This window comes from Drosophila santomea, chromosome 2L, assembly GCF_016746245.2.
Source record: "Drosophila santomea strain STO CAGO 1482 chromosome 2L, Prin_Dsan_1.1, whole genome shotgun sequence".
Taxonomy (NCBI): Eukaryota; Metazoa; Arthropoda; class Insecta; order Diptera; family Drosophilidae; genus Drosophila; species Drosophila santomea.
Genome location: NC_053016.2, coordinates 8,134,572 through 8,147,324, shown reverse-complemented (window position 1 = coordinate 8,147,324; position 12,753 = coordinate 8,134,572). Strand labels below are relative to the sequence as shown.

Here is a 12,753-nt window from a genome sequence, read left to right as displayed (position 1 = left end):
TAAAAAATAATTGTATCGTTATGTGGATTTCTGTCTCAACCTTTAAATAAATACTATGAGTAAGAAATTGCAATACGACGAATGTATACCAATAAATAATTTAACCATATATATACCCTAATCTTTTAGTTAAGGTAGTGTGTTTAGTGTTCGTTATTCACAAGCTTAGTTTTAGCCACTTTCTTCTTCTTCGGTGGCGCAATTGTGGCTTGTTTACACGGCAGCCAGTGTTTCGTTTCATTCTGCGGTCTGCGCTCTAATTGCGCTATGCAATATATCAGAGCCCCTCCCACCGTGCCACGCCCACCCGACACACACCTGCAACCACCCACACATACATATACACGTATGTACGTACATTCATGTATGTAGATAGCTCTTCACTTTGCGTTTTTGCCATTTTTGCGCTCTTTCTTAGCCAGCTGCTGCCGTTTTGCCGGTTTGCCATTTGCTTACGCGTTAAAGCTGACAGGTAAAATGGATTTGTTACGGCAATAGAACAGGTGGCTGGGTGGCCAGGGGAGCGGATGGTGGGGATTTCACGAGAGATGGCTAGAAAATGCATGACAGGTAAGAAGGAAACCCACGGACACGGACTCGTGGTGGTGCAGCCGGAAAATAACTTTAAATATATTTCAGAATATTTTGGGAAGAGCTTTACTAGAGTATATGGCCGGAGGATGAGCCTTGATTTTGGTAGCTTTGCTGTATATCATAGAAAAGCAATAGTTCGCTCGATTTAAGTAAGTTATAGTAGAGGAAGAGCTTCATTGGAAGCAAAACTTAAGTAAGATGCGATCAAATATTTTACTCTTAGAAGCATTTGCAATAATATCTTGAATGTTTAAATTTGTCTCATCTTTTAATGATAAAGTAACCAACAGTTAAATAAGTAAAGAAAGTAATTCCATATCCCAAATCTTTGATACAAGCCTATTATTCGGTGACACAATCAGCTGCATTTCCTATACTTCAACGAGCTCGTTTGTTTCCCTATTTCGAAGTAACTCTTTCTGTTAACCAAACGAAAGGTCTTTTGGCCAAATCGAAAAATACATTTGAATAATGAGGGCGTTGAGAGCTGCTGCACATTGGCTGAGTGCTCTGTTGCATTGTTACGAGCAGGAAAGGCGGCTAACTGCTGTCCTGCCAGTTGGCAGTTGGCAGGCAGCAGCTGCTCCTGTCTGACGTCCTGTCCCCTGACAGCCTTCCATGGAACTGTGCACTGTCTGCTGCTGCTGGCCACTGACATTTTGGGATTTCGGGCTCAAAATTTGAGTTGCCAGCCGCTTATGTATGCAGCCCGGGTTGGCTAACAACCAGAGCCATAATAATTGTAAGCACTGGCTGTCGGAGTCGAAAAGTTTTGAGTTTGTGCTAATTATGCCGCCAGGAGTTGGGCATTTGCAATGCAAGGAGCTTGGAGCTGGGAGTTCGGAGTTCGCATTTCCGAATACGAATACGGACTGGCAGCTAATTTTTGCCAGCTGTCAACGCTCTCCATATAAATCCCTCAAAGTCAGCAGCACTGCACCCACGTGACACATCAATTCGCATTCATGTCTGTCGGTGGCACACGCACATGTGTGAATACAGTGAATACACTCATATCCATCATACTGCAATCGTCGGTTGTGTCGCCGCATGCAACGTCGCTTATCGTTCAGCTCTGTAATGATGGCAGCAGACCCCAAAAAGACCCCGAAGAACCCCCAAAGTCCCCTCATTTTCTCCACATTTTCCTTACCAACCCAACCCAACCCAACCGATCCCATAGCCAGCTATACATCCATCTCCTCGAACTGCTGTTGTACATTTTTCATAACGCAATTCATGTTATTCATGTGCCAGCGACAAGTCTTCGTGCCCTCTGGATCAGAGTTTGAAGTAAATGCACAGTGGTAAGGGATTGGCATTTGCGTGACAGCCGAATTGATTACTTTTCTAACTAGGTGGTTCAGCCCGTTTCCCTATTAATACTTAACTCTAAGCGGAATTAAGTTGAATTTATACTTTATATATCTTCATATTATTTGTATTATTTTTTACTTATTTATTCTTATTATTTACCTTTTAAGTAAAGCTAAATATTCTGTATGGATAGCCGCAAACAATGTCAAAGCAGTTTTGTGAGCAATAATAAAGATATAAATATCTTTTAAATTCTTTTCCAAAAAAATTTTAATAAAAACCAGAGTGCTGTTCATAACTGTATTGTTACTTGACAGCGTGAAGAAATACCTTAAGTTTTTGAAGCGCCTTTCTTTTGCCATAGAGCAGTAGTAAAGTAATCAGTTTAATATCTTTGCCCATTTCCACTTAATGTTTCGACATTTCGGATATTTATGTGGGCAGACAGACTATTTTACATGCGCTCTCCCACTGTGCGATGTCATAAAAATTGTCTCATTAATCATCACACGACATGCCCCAACGCTCCACGCCCCCGTCTCCCCCTTGCCACCGCCACCGCCCCCGCCCTCACCACCGAGTAAGCCCCACTTCTTCTCGTTCTCGTTCGTGATGTTTCCCAACTCAAGGGGCTATTTTGGTGCTATTTGCAGGAAGCACGGACTTAGTGTGAAAATCCAGCGAGCAATTAAATTGGCTCCCCCATTTTAATTTCCATTTCCACACCCAGATACAGATGCAGAAACAGATAGAGATTCAGATACAGAGCCAGAAACAGAATCAGATTCAGATGCAGCCCCTCGAACAAGTGCAGGCAGCATAAATCAAAGGAGTCTCGGCCCTTCGTGGCAAATGGAAGTGGAATGAGTATTTTTACTGGCGTGGCATTTTAAATTGTCTGCGCCATATTTAAAATAGCAACTAATTAATTTATTTTTTCACGCTGCTGCTGGGAAGTGCGCATTAATAAACAATTAAGTCCCTTTAATTGCAGTTAGCTCGGCGGATTATAAATTTCCAAGTGAACATCCCCAGTCCCCAGCCACCAGGGCATCCATAATGAGTTGAGGCTCCCAACCAAATTCGTTTATTATTGATCAGTTTGGGTCATAAGCTGCTTAACTTTGCCGGGTGCCAAGCCAGTCCACCCATGGAGCTCTTTTTAATGGAGTCAAGTCCGCTGCGAGGCATTTGGCCATTTCCTAGAAAATTCACTGCTCACTCTGCTAAGCCGAAAATCTACCAGACACTCACAGTAGCTCATATGCTGCACGGATTTTCTAATTCGATTTGCAAAGGATGGTGTCCTAAGTTCGGTTATCTTAACATATTTAAATAGAGTACATATCGCAATTAAAGTCAATTCGTTTACATACCGTTCAAGAGAGTTCCTAACAGATGTCCAGCCTGAAAGTAGAAAACAAAAAGTTCCTTTTAATAAAATAATTAATTTAAGAGACCGCCGTCTTCAATCCACCCGCACTGACAAGCAGTTTTTTCCTTTTAGCATAAATGCCAGCTCTTGGCGGAAAAACAACATTCGCTGGCATCTTGGCCAAGTTAATATGATGGGACACGTTAAGCAGGCTTGAATGATGTGTATCAAGGACGCAGAGAAAAAACTACCAACTGTGTCAGCAGAAAGTAGAAACAACAAGAACAACTCACAACCAACTCACAGCAGCCCAGTGCAATGGCTGGTTGGGAAAAGTAAAGGGAAAAAGGACAAGGACGAGCGGAAAACCAAATGGGAATGACGATAGACATTGAACACAAAAAGGGAAAATGGAGCGAAGACATTAGCCTGGAATGACAGCAACAAGATGCGAGATAGACACTCGGCTTATATCAGTTTTGTGTCCTGTTCTGCAAAGGATGCTACACCCCCCCATCCTCACCCCTCTTCTGCCCCTTTGCTGCGAAAACAAAGGCAACTTGCAACCGAAAGGCGTCGAAAGTGCGTGCAACAAATTGAAGGCAACTCGGTGAACAACAAATTCCAATTGACAGACAGCTCTGCCAATGCTGTGAATGAAAATTCGGTAGAGCAGAAAATCGTTGAATTTTTTAAACAGCTGTGAAAAATTCATTCCAGCAAAAGATAACAAAAAAACATGATAAATATATCTATACAATAAATATATCTGACTGAATAAATTTTATATACTTAATAAGCATAAAATTATACATATATAGATTCATTTCTTTCAATTATGTCGTTCGTATTTATTCTCTTTTTAATACTTTTAATTAAAAAAAATAGTTTATTTTGCGAAAATATAAAGTCTCTCAGTTCTTGCTCATCAAACTTTCAGCCCAGTTCAACATTTCACGCAATGTAGTTTTCTTGAGCAATCTGTAACGTGTTGCCAGTTTGAGTTTTCTATTGAAAAGCGCTTTTCTGGCCCAAGGACAGTTGGCTTGGCCCAGATCCCAGAAATCGCATTCAGAGCCACGCACACACAGGACTTATTCATCACTCACTCACTTAGTCAGCGTGGCGCCCAAGGATCGATGTCGAAGGAAGATGAAGATGAAGATGAAGATGGAGGATGCAGGATGGAGGATGCTGGCCGGGAGGAGGGAATTCGAAGACGTTGCTCCTTCGTCGAGTTCCAATTCCTCTGGCCGGGAAAACACAACGCCGCCAGCTGGCATAGGGCTTTTATTTCCCATTTCTAGACGAGTCCTAAGTGCAGATAGGGAAATGCCTTTCGTGGCTCTGCTTTAGTTTAAATATTTATGTAAGAGCGGCATTTTATGAGAAATATTTCGAAATTGCTCTGCATGGACGTAGTCGAGTATTTTGCTTTTATTATTATTGCAATAGGCCCGCACTGTGCAAAAACGAATTTATGCCAAGTATTTTTCTTTGTTGCAAATGCACTTAAGCAATGATATTTGTGCTTGCCCCATAGCCTGAACATTACATTTTTCATTTATGGGATTTTTGGAATTTATGAAGCTTATTCAGATTACTAGTATAGTGATGCAAGACATGCTTTTAAAGTTATAAACATATGTACTCATCAAAGGATTCAACATTCTTAAGCACGAAAATCTGAAGAGACTTCTTTAGAGCCTTAGGATGTTGAAAAACACAGCTTTATTGATATCTCCAGCCACTTTCTCCGCCCTTCAGTTGCAAACAACATTGCACATACAAATTCAAATCTATTTATATCAATTTACTCACTTCACTGCCGACCTGACAGACAATTTCCAGCAGAGACCCTGAGCACAGATCTCGTGGTTGAGCAATTTTTCAACAGATAAAATCAAGTCCAAACAAATCAAATCAAATGCAGACAACAGCACAAAAATGTTACACACACAAAACACCGAGAAACACACCCGCACCCACACGTGTGGCAGTGGCAACTACAGAACAGAACAGAACAGTGGGAAAGAACAATAACAGGCAGCAAGAAAAGTAAATTAATAGAAAACAATAACAATTCCCTTTATTATTATTACTGCAGTGAGTCGAGGGCAGATATCGAAGTGAAGTGAGGTTCCCTTAGAGAGAGATTCGAATTTGTTACGCCAGCGTTTGTTGTTTGCCGTTAGCTGTTAGCTGTTTGTTTGTTGTTTGCTGTTTGTTTTCGGTAAATGCCCAAGTTTCTGGGCCTCTGAAGTGTCTGTGTTTGTGCCTGTGCTTGTGTTTGTGCATGTGATTTACTCAACGGTATGCAAGTAAAATACAAATCATGTTCAACGCTCGGCCTTGCCCCGAAAAGTGAGCCACACTCTTTTGACACCGGCCCACGGGGCGGATGCGTGACGGGGGAACAGCTGAGGTTTGTCCTGGCAAATGGTTGAGTTGTCCCACTCTACTCACTCCGTCAATTTTTCTCTTTTATAAACCCAACAATAGAGACCAAGAAATCAGGCTGAGTGAAAAAAAAGAAACTAGGCAGGCCAATGCAAACTCGAAATACCCTACCTAAACTTTATCCGGGAAATATATGGGTAATAAAAACTTTAGGAAGATGCATACAAGAATACTGGTACACCCGAAGTTTTGGAATATTTAAATTAAATTTTGTTGCAACAAAAACTTCACAGCTATCTTTAACTTTTGGGAACGGACACGTATTTAAAAAGTTTAATGATGATTAAAGAAAAAATTTATATGCATGTACACTCGTATACTTTGGATACGTATTTCTGCTCTCGGGCGTGGCAAAGTTTTTAGAAAAACTTATCACACTCGCAGCAAGAGTACAAACTGAGGAAAGAAAATATTACAACAAGCAAAGTGGGATAAAAGTCTCTCAAGGAAAACTTTTGCCAGGTGTTTGTTAGTTAGTATGTGTGAGTGCCAGAAAGTGTGCATGTGTTTCTGTGGCATTACGTGCATTGCATGTCGAATGTGTGTAACAAAGTCTAAAAAACATCAAGCACAAACACAAAGCAGTGGTAACTTTATCTAAAGTACAACATTCTACAACCTCCGCTCAAACATTTCGTGTTGTTTTGCTGCCTGATTGGTGAGCTCCCTTCGACGGTTCGGTTGTTTTTGGCCAGATTTCACCTGCTTTTAGCCGCTTTGCGCTGCTTGAACGTAAACGAAACCCTTGTTGCTGCCACGCATGCCATTTTATATTTGTCGACTTTTTATTTATTTTTTTTTTGGTCGGGATCATGTCGTGCTTTGGCCACCTTGCAAATGGCTCGCCAATGATTTTTAATGCGATTTCCGAAGCAAAAGAAAGCATCAGACCGAACTGCACTTACACCCAGCACACGAGCCCATTTGAGCGGCTTTGGCAACCTTTTTTAAGTGGCTAGCCGGCCAGTGAATGTGGTATGGGCACGGTTTCTGTTTCTGTTTGGGTTTCGGTTTCGGTTTGGGTGTTGGTTTCCGTTTCCTGTTCCGTTGCCGAGATTATGTTCGTGTGGGTGCGTGCAAGTGACTTTATTTAATGCCATTAACGCAAATTGAAAGTTTTACGCTTTCCCAGCGGCCGTTGCATGCGCAATTGAGTTTTTCGGGTCCCTGCGTCGTAATGCTGCCCCATCATGACGTTTCGTGGCATGGAAGTGGCACTCCAAATTCGGGCACGACCCCCAGAAAATCCTTTTGCCCATTGAATGTCTCGTGTAATTCACTGCGCCTCTCATTATCCACACACACACACTCCTCACACACTCGTTAGTGAAATCCCATCACGAGCCGTGCCTCATGGGAAAGTGGAAAAACTAGCCGGAGTCATTCATGGATTCTATGGCCACTCCGTGGCTTAAAAGCAAGGACAAGATCTGGCTTTATTGCCAACACTTTGTCGCGACTGTGGAGAGCCCATTACAACTACTTAGAGCATGTAAATAAAGCAGAAATAAGCCAAGGCGACTGACGAACTGGCAACCAGCACAAGAACAAGCCTGCAGCAAGGTGTATTAACCGCAAACCCAACCCACCACCCAACCAGCCGCCCACACATCAACCCACTCACGCCCACTTGCACCACCCTGCAGAGCATTAACATAATCGTTATGGTTATGCGCGACGTGTGCATAATGGCAGCGTGGGAGGATGATAAGCCAGGGCATAGAGATAGAGACAGATATGTTGGAGGAGAAAGAGATAGAGACAGATATGTTGGAGGAGGAAGAGATAGAGACAGATATATTGGAGGAGGAAGAGATAGAGACAGATATGCTGGAGGAGGAAGAGATAGAGACAGATATGGAGGAGGTGAAAAAGATAGAGGCACGAACAACGGCAGGGACACGAGGATAAACCATGTTAAGTGCGCTGACATTGTAATATATAGTTGGTTTCGCTACTCTCGAGTGGAGAAGAGGTATAACTACATCCTGGGCACAAGATCTCTTTGATGAAATCATTATCTAATTTAAGCTTAACTGGCAACGTAAGGAAGCACTCTTATTCGGGAATTTTTCGCCGGTTAATAAACAGAAAGTATTCTCGAGATGGCGAGGCACCATAATTAGAAATATATCTATTGATTTTTATAAGCACAAGTATTTTCCGTTCTGTAAGGTTGTTAGGAGAACTCTTTCTTTGTCTCTTCTGCGTTCTTTTCCTTACACATTGGCTAGTTAGCTGCTGGGCTTTAAAGTTGCCAGCGAGCGTTTTGGGGCGCCGTTGCCAGGTGTGCATATCAAGTAGCCGCCACGTCTGCCGTGCGACAAATCCTTGTGGCATACTTTTCGGGCGCAGGCCATTAGCAAACAAGCAAAGTGCGAAACACAAGAAGACCGAAAACGAGCACAGACACGCGTATGAATATAATAAATTTCCCACACACACAAACACGGAAAACTGAGAGCGGATAAAGAGGCGCGTTGGAAAACGCCGGGAAAATGGTATGCTCTATAAGATATTTCAAATTCCACACGCATAACTTTTAAAATAAGAATTCCAATTGCAAACCCTAATAATGAAACACTTTTAAATTCTGTGGCTCTGGCTTCTTTGCGTTTTCGTGCAATGGGAAAAATATATATGAATGATAGATTTAAAAGAATATTAAGTTACAAATGAATTTGTATATAATTGTAATAAATTAAATAAGTAATTGATATAAGTAATTAAAGTTTTTAAATTTGTTTTGCCACTGTGTCACTGCTTAGGTATGAGATTACTACCCACATAGATAGACTTGGCATACATAAACACTTCTGAGTTTTTTACAGCACCACAACTGAGCTGAGTTAAGAATTTTTACAAATTTGGCACAAGAGACATCTATCAGTTATGAGGCTCTAGAGCTTCGACAATGCGCGTCTCATTTCAATGAGTTGAGCTGGCATTGTGTCTAAGCAAAATGCACTGCAAATTGTAAATGCAAATGTACAATTTAAAAAATAACATTACAAATAAAACAAATAACCTATTGAATTTTTCAATACATTATATTAATAGATATATATTCATATAAAAATAATACTCGTTAAAGAGAACTACATTTTTCTATAAACATTTATGCAACATTAACAAATTCCAGAACGTTTTGTATTTTTCTCTTTTTTGAGTTCTTCTTTTGTACATAGGGCACACCATTTCTCTCAGGTCAGTACTTCTTTTTTTCGGCAAGTGGGCGCCACATCTTGTAATTGGCATTCCGCACACTGACCGAAATGAAAATGCTACGTGCTTTCATTTCACGTTACGACAGACGAAGAAGTCGGCACAACGCTCCATTGACCGCCGATGGAAATGCTGGATGGAAAAAAGGTGGCCCAAAGGCGAAGCTTATTTACCGTGGTTTTGGGGCCGGTTCGTTTTAATTTTCTACGTTGCGGGCATACAGAGAGAATGGCGAAGTTTTTGGCGATTCTTAAAGTCAATCACATTATGCTGGGACATCAGCCATCAAACAGCCGACAAAGGCACTCGGAACCCTTCCAGATGATGGCAAATATTTGACTGGCCTGCATCCCCTGCGAATATCGATCGTTCCATGTCGAGCACCTTGTAGCATACTCCCAACACCAACATTTTGCCATCAACTCTTTTACTTCCGTTTTATGTACATATTCACTATACGAAAAAAAAAATTCATTTAATTTTGGTTTTCCTTGGCAAACCTGGCAATGACAGTCGGCAAATTTCGTTGCCAGCCTGACGCGGCTTTCGATTGCTTGCGTTGGCTTGCTTTTTTAATATACATATATAAATTGTTTTCTGATGGGTATCCAACTGTTTGTTTTAGTTTTTCCATTCACTCCACTCCACTCCACTCCTCTCCAATCCACTTCACGATTGGCAATCCTTTTCGTTCTCTGCTTTAAATGTTCTCGGAAAATATCCTCTGTGCCGGATTTCTTTCATGATTTATATTTTGCGTAATCCTTGCTCTGCGCTCTCTGGGTTTTCCTGCAACCGCAACCTTTCATCCACCCAATTTATAAGCGCCCAAAATACTTGTAAATTTCAGCTGGATTGCCGGCGTAAATATACATATATATATGCGCTGCCACTCAGTTCTTAGCCATCAAATTTATGGCCACTCGTCACACTAACTCATAAAAACGGGGCATTTTAAAACGGGGGCGCTACAAGACTGCAAACACGAGACAACACTTTGCATGTGAACGGGCTTTATGCTGGATCATGGTCTGTATTGGAGTGGCTATATTGGAGTGGGTGGCGGATGGTCCGCCGATGAGATTTATATGCTCTAAGGCTTAGACCGAGTTCCGGCCTGTATTTTGTGGTAAACAGCGCGTCCCGCCGCCAAAACCTGCCACCAACTCTGCCACCAACTCTGCCACCAACTCTGCTAGCAACTTTGCCACCAAGGACGCAAACGGCAGAGGACTTGTCGCTATTTATTCTACTAAAAACGCAATAATATATCATCTACGGTTTATCATTGCTATGACGGCAGACTGAAATTATTATCCAGCGAATTTATTGCCTTACAATAAACGCAAAGTGCACGGCTGTGTGCATGTGCGTGGGAGAGGCTTTCTCTGAGTGTATGTATGTGTGTGGCTTGGCATTTCTCCAGCGACATGAAATGGTGGAAAAACAACATTTAGAAAGTGAACTTCTTTGACGAGTCTTCAAAGCCAGGGAAATGTGTCTATCGACAGCACTAAAAATCAGGAGTCCACTGTTTATATACTCTAATAAATAATTTAAAAATCTGTAAATATTACAAGGCAGTGTTTCTTAAGAAAAATAATGCAAAATTTCCTATCTCAGGCTAATTAAATGAAATCTCTGAAATATCTGAAGACCACAAAGCTTATCTAGGCCATAGCAGGCATTGGCACTGAAATAGCTGGCTTGCCAGTTTGCCCTTCAATCCATTTCCTTTTTTTTGAATTGGCTGCACATGTCCCTATGGAAACATGTATATATTTCTAGCCAAGCTTACAATTTCGTGGTAATCTCGAAAGCTGTCACACAGAAACTCCAACGCGCATATTTTTTACTATTAGCCACGAGCAAGAGAAAAAATTTGTCAGTCAGGCCAGAGCCGAACTCAAATTGCTCGTGCTGTCAACTTTTTTGCGTAACCATTTTCTTTCTATGCTCGTTGTATACATATTTTTGTATTTATTTCATTTTTGCGCAGCGAGACAAATAGCACAAGTTTGCTAAATTGTTGGCCCCATTCCTCAGCTTGTATCCGTACTCTCTATTACATTTTCACCCTTTCTGCCTACATTTTTACGACAAACAGCACCCACATCGCGTTCACTCGTCAGATACTCGCTTCAAACTACATAGTTCTGTTTTGGCAACTGTTTGCCCAAATTGCCACACATTTTGTGCATAAATGACAAATGCCTTTGATGGCATAAAATATGACTTTGGAAATTGTTTTGTAGCCAATAAAATGGGCGTTGCCATCGCTATGAAAGGGTTTGTTTGTCGACTGTGTCGCAGGATATTCCATGAATCAAAGGCGTGGAATTCGAGGATTAGGTGTGAATGGTTTCGACTGAGGATTCACTAATAGCAAATGATTTATTTGTGAGTATGGTATAAAAAATATCCTAGTGTTACGGATGTCACATATTTGTGAGGACCCCTTTTTACCGTCAATATGTTTTATTATGTATCTATTTATATAAAACGAATTGAAAACCAAATAAACCTTTTCTGAACGTTCTTTCATATAAATGATTTGCCTTTTTCAGGTTTAAACCAATTTAAAAATTGTTGCCATACTCACAACACTTTCATTCGCATGACTGAGAGTGAAATTTAGGCGCCATATTGACGACTGAGACTTTTGGAACATGTTAAAGACGTTTCGTGAAACTAGAAAGACTCATTTAAATTTTTAAATATCCATACTAATTAGCCTTTGGCTTTCTTAATATTTTGTAATTTTATTGAAATAATTTGGTTTTTTGTTTGATTTTTGAAATTGGAGTTTCCTTCCTGTGCTCTAAATAATAAATTAGCTTTCCATATCAACGCCAGTCAGCACTTGACAACTTTGATTCGATTCCATGATTTCCCCGAGCCCTAACTCATACATGCCTCATATGAGGCTTCAATTAGCTGACGATTGACTTGTCAAAACATCAATTACGACCGACACTCGTCGAATGTTTCACGCTTTCTTGGCAGCTCCTCCTTTTCCATTTCCACACCGCCCGCCAGGCTTTTCCTGGGGAAAAACCCATTTGCATTTACAAGTGGGGCAATAAGTCGAAATGTGAGTTTCTTGTTCGCGGTTCTGCCTTTGCATATCGAATGCGCGCATTAACATGGCAAATAAATGGAAGCATTAAATATTTAATTGGCATAAAGCTAATCACTCGATGGTAGCCAAAATTCATTAGTACTTCGCAAATATATCCACCGATCCCATCTGTCAGCACTCAGCAAAACCTCAAAGCCTGAAAATCAACCCATTTCAAGGGGCTTTTGGGGTGCATAAAGAAAAAAACTGAAAACCCTCACCACAATCTGGCACGTGTTTTGGTGGGATGCCCCCAAGAAGAGGCCCCAAAACCCCCCTGGAACCCCAAACCATTCACCATTTCCTGCTGCCAGCTGATGCTCCCTGTGCTGCCTGTGCTGGTGGCAAGCAAACATTACACAATTTTGATTGTATTTCCGTTTCGTATGCGCAGAAAGGCAGCAAACAGGCAGTGGCAGTGGCAGTGGCAGTGGCAGCAACAAAACCCGGTGACAGCAACAGGAAGTTTCGCTTATTTCCGTTTGTTTACCTTTGCGCTGTGCCTTGATTAAATGTCAGGTAACCCCGGGTAGGAATTGGGTGCGGAGGTGGTGGGCTCTTTGGCTCCCTGGCTTTTGCGGTGGTGCCATCTACATACATACTCGTACTTTCCAACCATTTTCACCTGACTTTAGCCGCGCAACTGCCTGCATGCGTCAGC

General features: G+C 41.4%; 1 protein-coding gene and 1 long non-coding RNA gene across 4 annotated transcripts in view; one reads left to right on the top strand and one right to left on the bottom strand.

Annotated features, from left to right (window-relative positions):
* LOC120452587 overlaps positions 1-12,753 on the bottom strand; it is a 50,455-nt gene that overhangs the window by 15,970 nt on the left and 21,732 nt on the right. The window contains exon 3 of one of the 2 annotated variants that reach the window (XR_005616481.1): positions 3,299-3,318. The exons of the other annotated variant lie outside the window; for it this stretch is intronic. The gene's annotated coding sequence lies outside the window, so the exon portion shown is untranslated. Of the gene's footprint in view, positions 1-3,298; positions 3,319-12,753 lie in introns of those variants that run through there. 2 annotated transcript variants of the gene reach the window in all.
* On the top strand, positions 252-793 carry LOC120452626. 2 transcript variants are annotated; one of them, XR_005616487.1, is made up of 3 exons: positions 252-346; positions 419-570; positions 640-793. It is a non-coding gene; the product is annotated as an uncharacterized LOC120452626 (long non-coding RNA). The 2 variants fall into 2 exon arrangements; XR_005616486.1 differs by having other exon boundaries at positions 255-364.